This window comes from Staurois parvus, unplaced genomic scaffold (genome assembly GCF_062004578.1).
Source record: "Staurois parvus isolate SC_StPar_1 unplaced genomic scaffold, SC_StPar_1.0 ptg000243l, whole genome shotgun sequence".
Classification (NCBI taxonomy): Eukaryota; Metazoa; Chordata; class Amphibia; order Anura; family Ranidae; genus Staurois; species Staurois parvus.
The window spans coordinates 8,467,164-8,482,321 of NW_028318039.1; positions in this window are offsets into that span (position 1 = coordinate 8,467,164).

The following is a 15,158-nucleotide window of genomic DNA, read 5'->3' on the forward strand; positions in this document are numbered from 1 at the left end:
AGGCCAGCCAGGGTCAGCTAAGGTGGAAGGCAAATGCACAGTCAGTCAAGGCAGAAGGCAAATGATCAGCATAGATATTAGAAATGGGGAAATGGCAGACTGTTAGAAATATGAGCAATTTACCTTCAGTAATACTTTAGTGACATGTGGTAAAGTCAGAAGCAGTCTCCAATGCATAGGGCAGGGAAGGTTAGGAGGGACATTGGGGACAATGAAAACTGCTTTCTTTCCTAACTCCACCTCTGCTGCATACCTGACATATTTTTTTGCATCTTCAGCCTGTTTATGTGGGTGGAATGTTCTCTGGGAAATGTTGCTCATGAAGTCTGCTCACAGCATCAGAGAGAATGTTTCTGGTGGCAAGTCTTAATGGTAGATAAGGGCAGTGACAATATAAATTTGAAAAAGGGGTGGATCTTTAAGTGGACTTGTGATAGGTGACATCTGAATTATAAATTGCCAAATGAAAAAGGTAAATTGAAAATTTTATTGTACCAGTAGAAGGACCTGCTAAGTATTAAATAGGTCTGTAGCATTTGATTGTTGAAACCCACCCCCCAATGTACCGATTATAATCATGGATGCACTCAGGCTTTTGTACTGCATTGTACTGTCCATGGATTTCCGGTTTCATTGTGGATGGAGTACAGGACATATGCATCTCTCTTATCCCTCCACTTCATGGCCACCACTTTATTGTTCCTCAAACTCACTAATTCCCCCCTTTGTAGTCTTGTGGTGACCAGCCTTTGTAGGAAGCCCTTCCTATTCATTCACGCTGTGACAGGCGCGGCATCAGACCCCCATCCCTTCTCACCAACTTGTGACCGAAGGACTAGCCAATCTAAAACCGAGCTGTCACGTGCGTAACAATGCCACACTCAGCTGCAACCTGCACAAGCATTTTCCAGCTCATTGGACCACAATCTATGTGTGGCAGCCTGAGAGCGATTGTTACTGGGTCAGGTTAATTACGCAATTAACCCTTCACACTGCCACCACCGCCTTTTTGTACAGAGAAGGAGGAAACTCGCTAATCTTAGCAGCAACACTATGATGTTTGAATAAGCAACTGTATACACACTGTCACCGCTGGCAGATGTATGCAGAAGTTTAAAACACACAGTAGCGCTCTTCAGAGACAGGGATTCTTAGTTTGCATTAAAGAGCTTTAGAAACAGTTCAACACTTTTCAGAAAATAGGATTTATTGCTAAAAAGGTCAAAATGGTGCAATAAAAATATTTACAGAAAAAGATGTAGAATATATATATATATATATATATATATATATATATATATACAGAGAGCAATAACACAGCGGTGAGGTAACAGAAAGAAGTTTAGGGAGGTAGAATACTTGCCATCAGCCTTGGTTTAAGCAGATTCAGGGGTCCTGAACAAAAGGGTACCATTCTCCCAAAGTTGGTTCCTGATGTTAAAAGAGAGATCTCTTCAACTTACTTCTCTCAGGCCTGACAGCCTCTTTTCTAGGAACCCAGCAGGGTGTCTCCTTACAGCAGAGAACCAATTGCCTCATTTGGGGAGGGGTGTTTAGGCGGGGAACTCAGGCTATGACCAAATCCCTCCCAGTTTATATCATGGTCAATAACCTTCGATAGGTACATGTAACATTCTATCCACTGGCAGGATAATATGCAGAGCAATATTCTGAACGTCCAGACATCAGATATGGCATATCTGCCTGTGACGGTTGAAGAGATATCGCTTTCTGCTCTCGGGTAGACATAATCTAGGGGTGTAAGGTATCAGGTGACTTGTATTAAAATGACCTCTCTGAATATATGCTGTGTGTTATTGTATGTATTTCCTACGAGAAATTAGGAAAGTGTATAAAAAAAAGTGGTCTCCAAATGAGATATATGTTTTACTGCTATCCCAAAATGCTTTTGAAGTCCAGTGACTGACGGGTTTATAGCTTTACGATCAGCTTCAGAGCAAGAGTGGGACAGACATCCTGGCATCAGCTAATTGGGTTTACAACCATCAAAGGTATCCAGTTGTGCTCGATGCACTCCTGAACTCAGCACACACGGACCACAGGCCATTTAACAGAAAAGGAGGGGGGAGCTGATTTGGAGTGAATATGACGCAAGATGGGGGGGGTCTTTGGCAAAATGGATGTTCGCATCCATATTTGTATGTACAATTGCTACACACGCTGTACCACAGTCCAAGGTTTTCAGGAAGTACAGTTGGCAGAAAAGGGGCAGGCTTCTGTAGAAGTTATCCAGGTAGAGGTGGTATCCCTTTTTGAATAATGGAATTGCAAGGTCCCATACAGTTTTTCCACTTGTCCTGATGTAGGTTGGGCATTCCAGGAGCTGGATCTTTGCCTTCATATAAACAGTAAGCATACAAATACCCTGTGGCTCTTTCGCACAGTTTTTAGAGTTTCAATCCATATCTGACCCTTTTACTGGAGATGTACTGCTTTATTCCCAGCTGGCCAGTGAAATGGACAAGAGTCTCACCAACACAGATGTGTTTGTCATGGATGTACAATTCAGTGAATCTCTGGGAAAAAAATAATTAGTGGGCAAATTTTGTAAAGCCTATTATTGCCATGCTAATTTTGAGTTGGTTACTGTGTATTATCACTGAAATAGAGGAAGCGCATAGTAATTTCATAGTGTGACCTTGACATAAATGCTGAATAAATGGACATGTGATGAATGTGGTGGGTGGACCAGTAAGTATGTACTTCATTAAGTCCCGTGTTAATTGTGAGGCCCAAACATAATTTGAATTCCTCCACTGTGACAGGTCTCCATTCAAATGTAAATCATAAGATGAATTGTAGTTATTCTCTCTATATTGTTATGCAAAAAGGTTGGTCTGGTCCACAATTAACTGAAATAAATTGTCATTGAAAAATAAATTTAAAAAAAATTAAAATCGTGAAAAATTTTCAGTGCTGGTCTGAACACCTGGTTGTGTGGTAAAAGGGGGATACTTGTTGATTCTGAGTTGGAGGGCAGCTATAAAATGTTTACAAGTGCCCCTAGTAGACTGGATGGGCTCTAATTCTTGGGGTCTGATGTTATACCCCGGTACTAGTACTGGGCCATTCATCCAGAAGTCTAGTTCCGTTGGTGCTTGCCAATTCACCAGTGGAGTGTATGGAGCTGCTGGTGGTTGCCTAATCTTCAGAGAGCCTCATCCTTTTGGGAGGAACCTTTTACTCTTCTGATTTGGTTACTGACCCACTACTTTACATAGGTTCATACTCTGAATTGAACAGCGAGAGCTTACTGCTGCTCTTATCCACCATACTGAGGATTTGAAATGCCTCCACACTAGTGTAAAAAATTTTTGGACATCGCTGGCTCTTTTGATACTAAGACAGGTACACTGATGATGGGCAGCTGTTTGACAGGTATACTGCTAATGGCAGCTGTGTGACAACTACACTTCTGAGGGCTGACTGTGCATCAGGTACACTACTGAAGGCAACTGTGTGACAGGTAAGCTGCTGATGGGTGGCTGTGTGACAGGTATACTGCTGATGACAGCTGTGTGACTGGTACACTGCTGTTGGCAGCTGCGTGACAAATACACTGATGATGGGGTGGCTGTGTGACAGGTACACTGCTGATCGGTGGCTGTGTGACAAGTACATTGCTGATGGTGGCTACGTAACAACTACATTGTTGATGGCGACTGTATGCTGCGTACACTGCTGATTGGTGGCTATCTGATGGGTACACTGTTGATGGATGGCTGTATGACAGGTACACTGCTGATGGGCTGCTGTGTGACTGGTATACTACTGAAGGTGGCTGTGTAACAGGTACACTGCTTATGGGAGGCTGTGTGATGGGTACAGTGCTGATGGTGGCTGTGTGACAGGTACACTGCTCATGGCAGCACTGGTGGTGGCTGTATGACAAGTACACTGCTGATGGCTACAATGATGTCTTCTGTGTGATACAGTAGGTACACTGTTTTAGCAGGTAGTGTGCACAGTACTGCAAGGATTAATCAGTAACTCACTGCTCTGGTTTCTACTTCTCACATGTAATCACTGTGCTAGTAACAGCAAGTTACCAGTGTATTCCTGTGATTGGCTGAGATTGGACAAGCAGCAAATCTTGGATGGCAGCAGTCCTGCCTGGCTGTCATTCTACTGTAGGCCAGGCAAGAAACAGTTAAAGTGACTGTAAAGATAATTTTTTTTTTTCTTAATGCATTTTCTGCAGTAGCCTTCCTAGTGGTCCTGATTATGTCAATATTTCTGTGCTCAAAGTGGTAAATTTTTTTGCATGGAAATATGTAGTTTTTTTATTGTAGGCCTGTAATTTTTAGGAATAACTCACTGAAATCTGTCTGAACAAGAGTCTAGTAAACATCTCGGGTATGTTAAAATTTGAAACACGAAATCATAAATTATAATTTAATAAATAATAATAAAAAATAATATTATAATAATAAATTCAATTCAATAATATAATCAAATCAAAAACACTGAAATTTGAAATAGAGCGCCAGTTCGCACATCACTGAGCAAAGTCCAAAATCGTTTTCAGTGTCTGATGACGAATTTCCCCATGAATCATTATCAATCAATTCTGCAAGTGGTTCTAATTTACTATTGCTGTTCTCTAGCTGGTCTAACACCACTTTTGATCTAAAGGGATGCTTTTTGGATGCCATGGACTTTTCTCAGTTTCAAGGCAGAAAGAACAGTAAAAATGCAGGCAGGGCACAGGACAAAGCACTCGGGACAAAATGTATGTGAAATGGTTTGATACAGTAATGTTTTACTATGTGATTTTAGTGAATTTATTGAATGTCACTTTCAAAATTTTAAAATTTCCTGCCAGTTCCATCTCCATACGTCCTGACGTTGCAGGGAACGGAACCCGGAAGACGGATGCCGGCATCGGCTGGAGAACATTGCCAGGAAACTGCAGGGGGGACATCGCGGGAGCGAAGGACAAGGTAAGTGAAGAAGAGATCCCGAAGCAGTGCTGCAGGGTATTCCCGAGTGTAGCTCGGGGTTACCGTTTGTGGTGCTGAAACGTTACCCTGAGCTACACTCGAGAATACTGCCAAGGAGGTTAAGGTAAAAAACATTTTACATGCAGCTCCTCCACCATCCTTCTAAACAATCACTTGATACAAGTCTTCGTCCAGCACTGTGCACATTTTCAGCAGCCCTTATTCCCTCTCCCAGCTGCTGCTAGACAAAACCTGTGAGCATAGAGCTGGGGGGGGGACTGGGGGTCTGGGGGGCTGTGTGTCTGAATAAACGCAAATGGCCAGCAAGAAAGCAAGTCTGCACAAGTGGCCAAAATAGAGATCAGCTTCCTTTGGTGGGCAATCATTGGAGGGGGGACCAGGAGCATTGGCGGGGGATCCCAGAAGAGGAGAATTGGGGCTACTCTGTGCAAAACCATAGAGCAGGTAAGTATAAGATGTTTGATATTTTAATACAAGAAAGGAAGGTTTACAATCACCTTAACTTCAGTAAAATAAATTCAGTTCAACAGGTTGTCTTTGCTTTCTGTAAGGGGTGTTTATATAATAGGACTAAGTAAAGAAAATATAAATTTTTGCCATGTAAACAGCGTCCATACTTGCATTTTAATTTGCATGCTGCTTCCCTTAGACTTTTAAAGAAGATTTGTTTATATTTAAAAAATATTTTTAAAGGACAACTATACCCCAAAATATTTTAATGTCTTATGTGATAGAGCCGCTAATAACATGTAGATTTATGCAATTAAAAGTACCCACATCTATACAGAGATTGAGATGTTTTACATTTTCACCTCTGTTGTGCAGATTGTTGTCCCTTACAAACTGCCTGGTTCAGCTTTATAATATTGGTTTTGCAGGGCTAATCAGAGAATGGTTGAAAAGGCATACCTCCTGATAAATATGTGGTGGTGCACACTATTTTAGTAGGGCTTTTTTTTTAATCAGTAGGAAATTATTTTTCTTTCATGATACTGTAGTTTAATCAAATCCATTCTAACACTTGTATATATATTAAATACCCAAACTTACTTTTATGTCATACAACTGTGTGTAGAGTCAATAGTGCTTAGAGGGAAATTTACTGAAACTATTATTTATGATTTTTTTCTGTGTAAGCTTCCAGTCATTGCAAGCCAAATTACTTACCATCTGTTTGTTATGTATTCAATGTTTTGTTTTCATTTTAGTCAAAGGCAACATCTGCAGGCTTCTAAATATTTGCTAGAACATCTGAGCTGGTGGTGGAAATCCTTAAGAATATAAAATGTTTAATACACACTATAATGTTTTCACATCTATACAAACAATACAGGGCTCAAAGTTATGGCAAAAAAGGCTGGGAATTAGAAATGTAGAATTTAGATTATCTTGATATTCATGCTTATTAGCTTTGACAAATTAATTTTTGCTACAGCAAACGTGTTTGCTAATTTTGATGCACCTGCTGTTATGATATGCCTTTCATGACGTTACTGATTGGTATCCAAATAATATATTTAACATTAACAAAACAATGTTATTCTACTGCATTGTATATGTCAGTTGAGTTATTACAATTATGAGGTGACACTGCTAAAGGCAAACAAGGATAGTGAAACTGCAATATAGTTTTTTTTTACAGTAGAAATGAATAATGTGTGACTTATTTCCCTAGCTATAAAGAACACACACTTTTTTCCAATATGGAAATTATTATTTTCCTCTTTGTCTCATTGAACTTTAACTTATAATTTTGCTAGTATGAGTGAGAAGCCCTGTTAAGTGTAAAGGACAATTTATGAGAGATCACATAAATTCACCTTACAATGAAAGCAGAGTGGGTGAAAACATTGTACAGATTTTCATCACTGCCTGGGTCTTTGTATGGATTGTGGAATCTCCCAACAGGGATGCTGACAACAATAAAAAAAAACTATTAAACAATTAAAACTTTTATTGTACAGTTGTGTTTGTACCCTTTGGAGAGATTACACCTCTTAGGAGAGACTACACCTTTGTTAGTAACCTGACCCCTGTCACTGAGAGAAAAATGGAGTAAAATCTTCCCAAATATGCATACAGATATACAACAAAAATCTAGCCTTTCTCAGTCAATCCAAGACAAAGTGAACAGTTTAACCATCTGTTGACATGATAACATCTATTGAACTCATCTTGGGTTTTTTTAACACATAGATAAACAGTTTATGGTACACACAGACAACTTATGACTGCAGTTTGACCATAACAATGTTTATTTTATGCAGTGAACATAAGCTGAATGCATTTTTACTTTATTAGATCATCATGATGCAGTTTCAGGTTTGCAGCCAAAGATATTCAAGCTTATAACAAAAGATTGCAGTTGTCAACATGTCATTTTTGAATCCTAAACAGAGAAGCAGCTAGGCCAAGTATACTTTTATATATAAGCTGACATAGTAATAAGTCAATAGCGGGGACACTAAGGGGTTTATTTACTAAAGTTGAAGAGTACAAAATCAGGCTCACTTCTGCATAGAAACCGATGGCTTCTAACCTCAGCTTGTTCAGTTAACCATAAGCCGCCTAGCCAATGGCCATTTGGCGGCTGGCAAAATCCTTCAGCGTTCTGGGTGGACACCATATGGCGTCCTCCCGGGCATGTGCAGTTTGCGTGCCTGCAGAGCTACGCAGCGGTGCGATCTGTCACCGGCCGTGTACCTCGGACACGGCCGATGACAGATCTGAGTACCAGTACCGTTGCCGGTACCGTGTGTCCTGCTGTGACCAATCACAGCAGGTCACATGACAGTTGTATACAATGGATGGCTTCATTCATGCCATCCATTGTATACTAGTGTGTCTAGCTGTGCATGGTCACAGCGATCACATGCACAAGCTGGGCCAATCACAGCCCAGCTGTGTCATGTGATTAGCCGTGGCCAAATCACAGATAAGCACAAAAAAAAAACCCTGAATGAATTGATGTCATTCAGGTATGTAAATGCTTGCTTATAGCAAAGTAATTCTTTGCTATAAGCAAATTGTGTAAAAAAAAAAAATACTGATCACTTCCCCAAAGTAGTACAATGTTACTATGGTAACATTGTACTACTTTGGTCATAGTGAAATATAAAACAAAATCTTTAAAAAAAGAAAAAAATGTAATACAAAATTAACAATAATAAAAAAATAAATAAATAAAAAAATTATATATATTTTTTTTCATACTGTCACCAGTCAGTGTCCCTGATCACTGCCATGCCAGTTATATGATGATGCTGTACTGCACTGGTGACAGTATGTAAAAAAAGAAAATTGTGAAAATATATTTTTTCATTTTTTCATTTTCCAAAAAATTATGACAAAAAATACAACTTCAAAAAACTCGCCATGCCTGTTATGAAGTACGTCAGACTGTCTACTTTACAAAAAGGGGTCATTTGGGGGATATCTGTACTTTTCTGACATTCTTGGACCTCAAGAAATTAGATTGTCTGTCAGTACTTCAGGATTGATCAATATTCAGATATATCCCATAGTTTGTGAACTCTATAACTTTCCTACAACCTAAATAATACATCCTAATTTGGGTTATTTTCACCAAAGACATGTAGTAGAATACATCTCGGCCTAAATTTTTGAAGAACAATTATTTATTTGCAAACTTTTATAACAGAAACAAAGAAAAACGTGTTTTTTTTCAAAATTTTCGGTCTTTTTTTGTTAATTTAGCAAAAAATAAAAATCCCAGTGGTGATTAAATACCATCTAAAGAAAGCTCTAGTTGTGTGAAGAAAATGATAAAATTTTAGTTTGGGTACAATGTTGTATGACCGTGCAATTGTCATTCAAAGTGTGAGAGCGCTGAAACCTGAAAAATATCCTGGGCAGGAAGGGGGTAAAAGTGTCCGGTATGGAAATGGTTAAGCTTTGGCCATAAAACCTGGAATCTGATTGGTTTCTATGCAGAAGTGAGCCTGATTTTGCACTCTCCAGCTTTAGCAAATAAACCCCTAAGACTGACAGGTTTTATTATTGTCCTAGCTTTAACAGCCACATGATTATTTTGATAATCTGCAATCCTAATGCTGAGTTCTGTTTTGCCAATGTAAAACAGAAATTTATAAATCTACATTTTGTTTTGTTTTTATTTTTATTACTTGTAATCACACAAAACACAGTACAAATACTTTTCATGCCACAGCAGGACACATAAGGCTCCATGAAAGAAGAGGTGGGGATGTAATGCTCAAAACTAAAATATGTATTAATCTAGTTTTGAACATTATGTCTGGATCAAGAGGTGAGGAGATTGCACTACATAGTAGGTAGAACACACATGGAACTGGTGGTGGGGAGTCATGAGATGTACATGGAATACAAGCAAAAACACATTTGACACAGTTTAACCCTATCACTGCCAGGTCCTAAGCTCCACGTTTAAACACAGGTGGTCAGGCCACTTTTGCAAATATTTAAAAAAAAATTTCCATACAGCTTTCAGAGTTTGTAAAAGACACCCCCAAACTATACATTTTCTGAAAGCATAGGACCAGATTTTTTAGACCTTGTGATATGTAGATGCTGATTTAATTTTCCAGCAGGACTTGGCTCCTACCTACACTGCTAAAAGTACCAATACCTGGTTCAATGATCATGATACACTGTGCTTGAGTTGCCGGCAAGCTCGTCTGACCTAAACCCCATAGAGAAGCTGTAGGATATTGTCCAGAGGAAGATGAGAGACACCAGACCCAACAACGCAAACAACCTGAAGGCTGTTATCAAAGCAACCGGGGCTTCTTTAACACCTCAGCAGTGCCACAGGCTGATTATCTTAATGCCACGCCATGCCACATTGATGCAGTAATTCATGCAAAAGGAGCCCCGACCAACTATTGAGTGCATACTATATTGTATATGAATATACTTTTCAGTAAGCCAACATTTCTGTATTAAAAATCCTTTTTTTATTGGTCTTATGAAATATTTTAATTTTCTGAGTTACTGAATTTTGTGTTTTCACTAGCTGTAAGCCATAATTATCAAAATTAAAAGAAAGAAACGCTTGAAATATATCACTCTGTGTGTAATAAATTTATATAATAATTGAGATTCAATTTTTTTATTGAATTACTGAAATAAAGTAACTTTTTGATGATAGTCTCTGATATTTATTGATATGCACCTGTATGTGTATGGCTGGAGGGAAGAAGTTAAGTTAATAATTAACAAATATGTGTGCATTTTACTTTGTACCTTTTTTGTGAAATGGTAAAAACGGAAGGTATGCAAAACTGTACACCAAAACAATGTACTCTAAAAATCTGGAGGTTATAATTTTCACTTACAGCATTCAGAGTTTGTAAAAGGCCCCCAAAGCATACATTTTCTGAAATCACCTGAACCGTAGAATACTACTGATTTTTTAGCCCCCCCAACAGTTGTGCAAATATTTATCAAATTAAACTTACAAAATTGCTGCTAAATTCCTACTAAGACCTCATTCACATGACATCTGTGTGGGTGTGGGTGTGGGTGCATGGCCCTGAACGCACACAGTGTGAGCTCAGGGACATGTACCTGGACCTACAGGGTCCTTGGTTTCCAAATGAAATGCAAAAGTTGCTATCATCAGAAAAGAGGACTTTGAACGATTGAGCAACAGACCAGGTCTGTTTTTCTTTAGCCCAGGTAAGACGCTTCTGACGTTGTTTGTTGTTCAGGAGCTGCTTGACAAAAGGAATACGACATTTGAAGCCCATGTCCAGGATCCGTCTGTGTGTGGTGGCTCTTGATGCACTGACTCCAGCCACAGTCCACTCCTTGTGAAAGTCCCCAACACTTTTGAATGGCCTTTTCCTGACAATCCTCTCCAGGCTGCGGTCATCCCTGCTGCTTGTGCACGTTTTTCTTCCACACTTTTCCCTTCCACATAACTTTCTATTAATGTGCTTTGATACAGCACTTTGGGAACATCCAACTTCTTTTGCAATTATCTTTTGAGGCTTTCCCTCCTTATGGATGGTGTCAATGATGGTTTTCTGCACAACTCTCAGGTCAGCAGTCTTTCCCATGATTGTGATTCCTACTGAACCAGATTGAGGGACCATTTAAAGACTCAGGAACCCTTTGCAGGTGTTATGGCTTAATTAGCTGATTAGAGTGGGACACTTTGAGCCTAGAATATTGCACCTTTTCACAATATTCTAATTTTCTAAGATTGTGGATTTGGGGTTTTCATGAGCTGTAAGCCATAATCATCACAATTATGACAAATCACGGCTTGACCTATCTTGCTTTGCATGTAATGAGTCTATCTCATATATTAGTTTCACCTTTTAAGTTGCATTACTGAAATAAATTAACTTTTGCATGATAGTCTAATTTTTCGAGTTTCACCTGTAAGTCCCATAACCTCCACCCCACCCTCCAGTTCCCCAACATGGTGGGGGCATAAAACCCTTAACCAGGGGGGGACTGAGAAGTCATGGGGCCCCCGGGCAATGGGAAATCAAGGGGCCCTTGTGTCCTTGCCTACACTCAAACTACACCCAAAAAAGCCTATGAAAAGTATCAGGGGCATCTCATGGGGCCCCCTACTGACCCAGGGCCCTCGGGCAGTGCCCGGGTGGCCGAATGGTCAGCCCACCCCTGCCCTTAACACACAACCACAAAACATAGTCCTATGGGACAAACACTTACTGGAGTGATGATTGGACAGTAGGACACATGGTATTTTGCCAGCTTAGGGTAGATTGTAGACTAGCTAGCTAGATTCGTGATCATTTGCTTGGTGATGAAAGCTCCAAAAATCAAACCCTCCATTGGAGGAAAAGGAGGTTCTCTTCTCTGTCCTCCAGTCTCAGATATCTTGAGGTTGGGAGGGAAGAATATGGAGGGGGCAAAAGTAGTAAGGTGTCAAAGTCAACGGAACAGAAAAACAAACATCAATACAGGGAACAAAGTATGGCATCCAAAGGTGGATAAAAAAAGAGGGAAAAATTAGGGAAAAAAGAAGGGTGGTGCGTCAGGGAAAAATAGAAAATTGGGGGAGGAAATGGATGGGAGGAAAGTGTGGTAAGATCCTCAATGATTGTGTTAGGCAGTGGAAAAATCAATAGGAGAAATGAGAGGGAGACAAGGTCCAGGAAAGTATGGCGCTAATAACACAATAAAATAATCCAACATACAAGTGTAAGTAATACAAAAAAATGGTGGTATGATCCTTCCAGGATCTATTGGTGAAATATTATACAGTGACAATGTGAGAAAAGGAATAAATCCTGTAGATTAGTGAAAACACAAACCAATATCCACTATCCCCCCTATCCACAATTGAGGGATCAAACAATCTCAAATACAATAGTGCAAATAAGTAAAAGTGAATCCCCTGCCAGGGGGATACAAAACCTATGCAAAAGTGATAAGTGCCACAAAAACACACCACATCCCTAAAGTCCACATAAATAAAAGTGTACAATTGTTGCTCATAGGCACAAAATAAATACACAAAAATGTCCAAAATTGATGAAATGATATATAAACATATACATGTGCTCCAACAACGAAATCATGCAAGTGATGAAGTGAATGTGTGGTCACAGCAATAGTGAAAATCTTCAAGTGGCCAAAATGCCCCCTCACCTCCTTACAGTGACCACAAGGGTCAGCTCGCTTTTAGGATCACACCACAATCCTTACAGGTAATGATTCGTCACAGGACAATATCCGCACTGGATCCCATCAATGGTGGCACTTACTCTTCTCCTCCCAGATCTCCTTCAGACACAGGTGACAGCAATACCACTCACTCTGCCATAAAGGATCATATCAATAAAGCAAAGAAATCCTCCACAGTGTAATCATGTTTAATATGAATAAAACATTTTCAGAATAACAATTGCCCACTCACATGTTCTCCATATAATGTCAGCTTTTCACCTCATGCTATGGGTGTACTGCATGGGTAATAAAAGGTGTACCAAAATGGCGCCCACACCGGAAATGACGTCACCGCGCACCAGAAGTACATCACCGCGTCCAGAGAGGGTATAGCAGATGTGTCTTTTCGAGGGGGCAACATGGTAGGAAGTTAGGTTGAAGCTCCAGGAAAGTTGAGAAGGGAAGAAAAGTGGCAAAAGACACTCTGGATAACATAACAGGATAAAATTGAGAGTGGAGCTCAGCGCCCCACTCCATCGCCGTCCAGGCCACGCCCCCTATTTTTTAATTTCTTTTTCCTTTTATAATAAAAAAAATCAGGAGATATCCATTAACATTTACAACCAATTGAAAACCAAATCTGTCCTGAAAAAAAACAAGATATAATCCATCTGGATAGTCATGATGATGTGTACAGCTTTACTAACTCATCAACACATCACACAAAAAAATTGAAAAATTGGGTTTGAGTGGTAAGATTTTGTTTTGACCTTGGTCACAAAGGGGTTATTGCCTAAATAGGGTAGACTTCAATATGATTTGTAATAGAAGGATTCTATGTTGATTTAATAACTTCATGAGGTGCATATTTGAAAGTTCCTTATATCCACTGGCTGTACAATTACTGTTTCATTCCAGATGATGCATTCATGAATTTATTTATATATGCTCTTGAGACTCTACAAAGTCATTGTTTACCCCTCAAAACTAGATTATAAATATCTTACGTATGGATGGATATAGAATAAATTTACTCAACAGCACAAACTCACAAATGTAATATCCCTTCTGGGTTTACCTACAATGAAAAGCATAAAAAATGTTACTCCTGTTCTCCTTTATCATTCATTTCCTATGTCCCCATGGATACTATGGTAATGGCAGATTAGCTGTGTGTATGTGTGTTTCTAGTTTGAAGTTCATTTTACTGTCATCATCTTCATTTCAAAAGAGAACATTTTAGTTCAGCTCTTACTTTTGTATTCTGTAGTGATAGAGGCCACAAGTCACTTAAAAAATTTAATTTGGACATATGATTATTGGCTGCTTCAATATTCATGTAACAAGAGTGTAAACAAAAAAAAGATGCAGTCTTTTCAAGAAGGTGGTATTATTCACATGTCAAGGGCTGCCCTAATTCTGAATGCCTTTTTTTTTCACTAAGATAATTTATATTTTTCTTTGCAACTGAATTAACTACAGGATAACTCACCATGGTTCTTGTATCCTGATCAAATAACTATATAGGTAGAGTTTGTGTGTTCTCCCTCTACTTCTATGTTTGCTAAAACATTTGAGAGGCTAGTGGACTTTTAACTATATTGGACTGAGTATGTTTATGCAACATTAACAGAAATATTGAGATGGATGTAAGGCCTCTTGCATTCTGCTGCTTGAAAAAGTTCAGTACAGTGATTTTTAATTTTTTTTTACTGATCTAACTAGTTGCACTCCTGAGGATTTACCCTCCTTAATGACCAGGCCTCTTTTTGCTACTCGGCGCTGCACTAATTCAACTGATAATTGCACAGTCATGCAATGCTGCACCCAAAAGAAATTTATGTCCTTTTTTCAAACAAATAGAGCTTTCTTTCGGTGGTATTTAATCACCTGTGCACTTTTTATTTTTCACGCTATAACCAAAAAAAGACCAAAAATTTTGAAGAAAAACTATATTTTTTACTTTAAGCTATAAAAAATATATAGTAAACTCAAAGTTAGTTATAAATTTAGGCCAAAATGTATTCTGCTACATGTTTTTGGTAAGAAAAATCCCAATAAGTGTATATTGATTGCTTTGTGTGAAAGTTATAGAGTCTACAAACTATGGTATAGATACTGCAATTTACGCTATTTTTTTGCTATACAGCGCTGCGCTAGTTTAACAGACAATTGCGTGGTCATGCAATACGGTACATAAATTAAATGTATGTCCTTTTTTTCACACAAGAGCTTGTGCTTTCTCTTGGTGGTATTTTCTAGAGCTTTCTTTTGGTGGTATTTGATCACCTGTGCACTTTTTATTTTTGGCGCTATAAACAAAAAGTTTTTGAAGAAAAAAAAAGACTTGTGGCAACAAATGAGATCTGCAAAATACTTACCATGCTTCTTATCAAATTCCTTGGGGTGTCTAGTTTCCAAAAAGGGGTCATTTGGGGGGGTTAGGTGCTATCCTGGCATTTCAGGGCCTCCGAAACTGTGATAAGTAGTCTGGAAGTGTAATGAGGAAATAAAGTCCTGTAA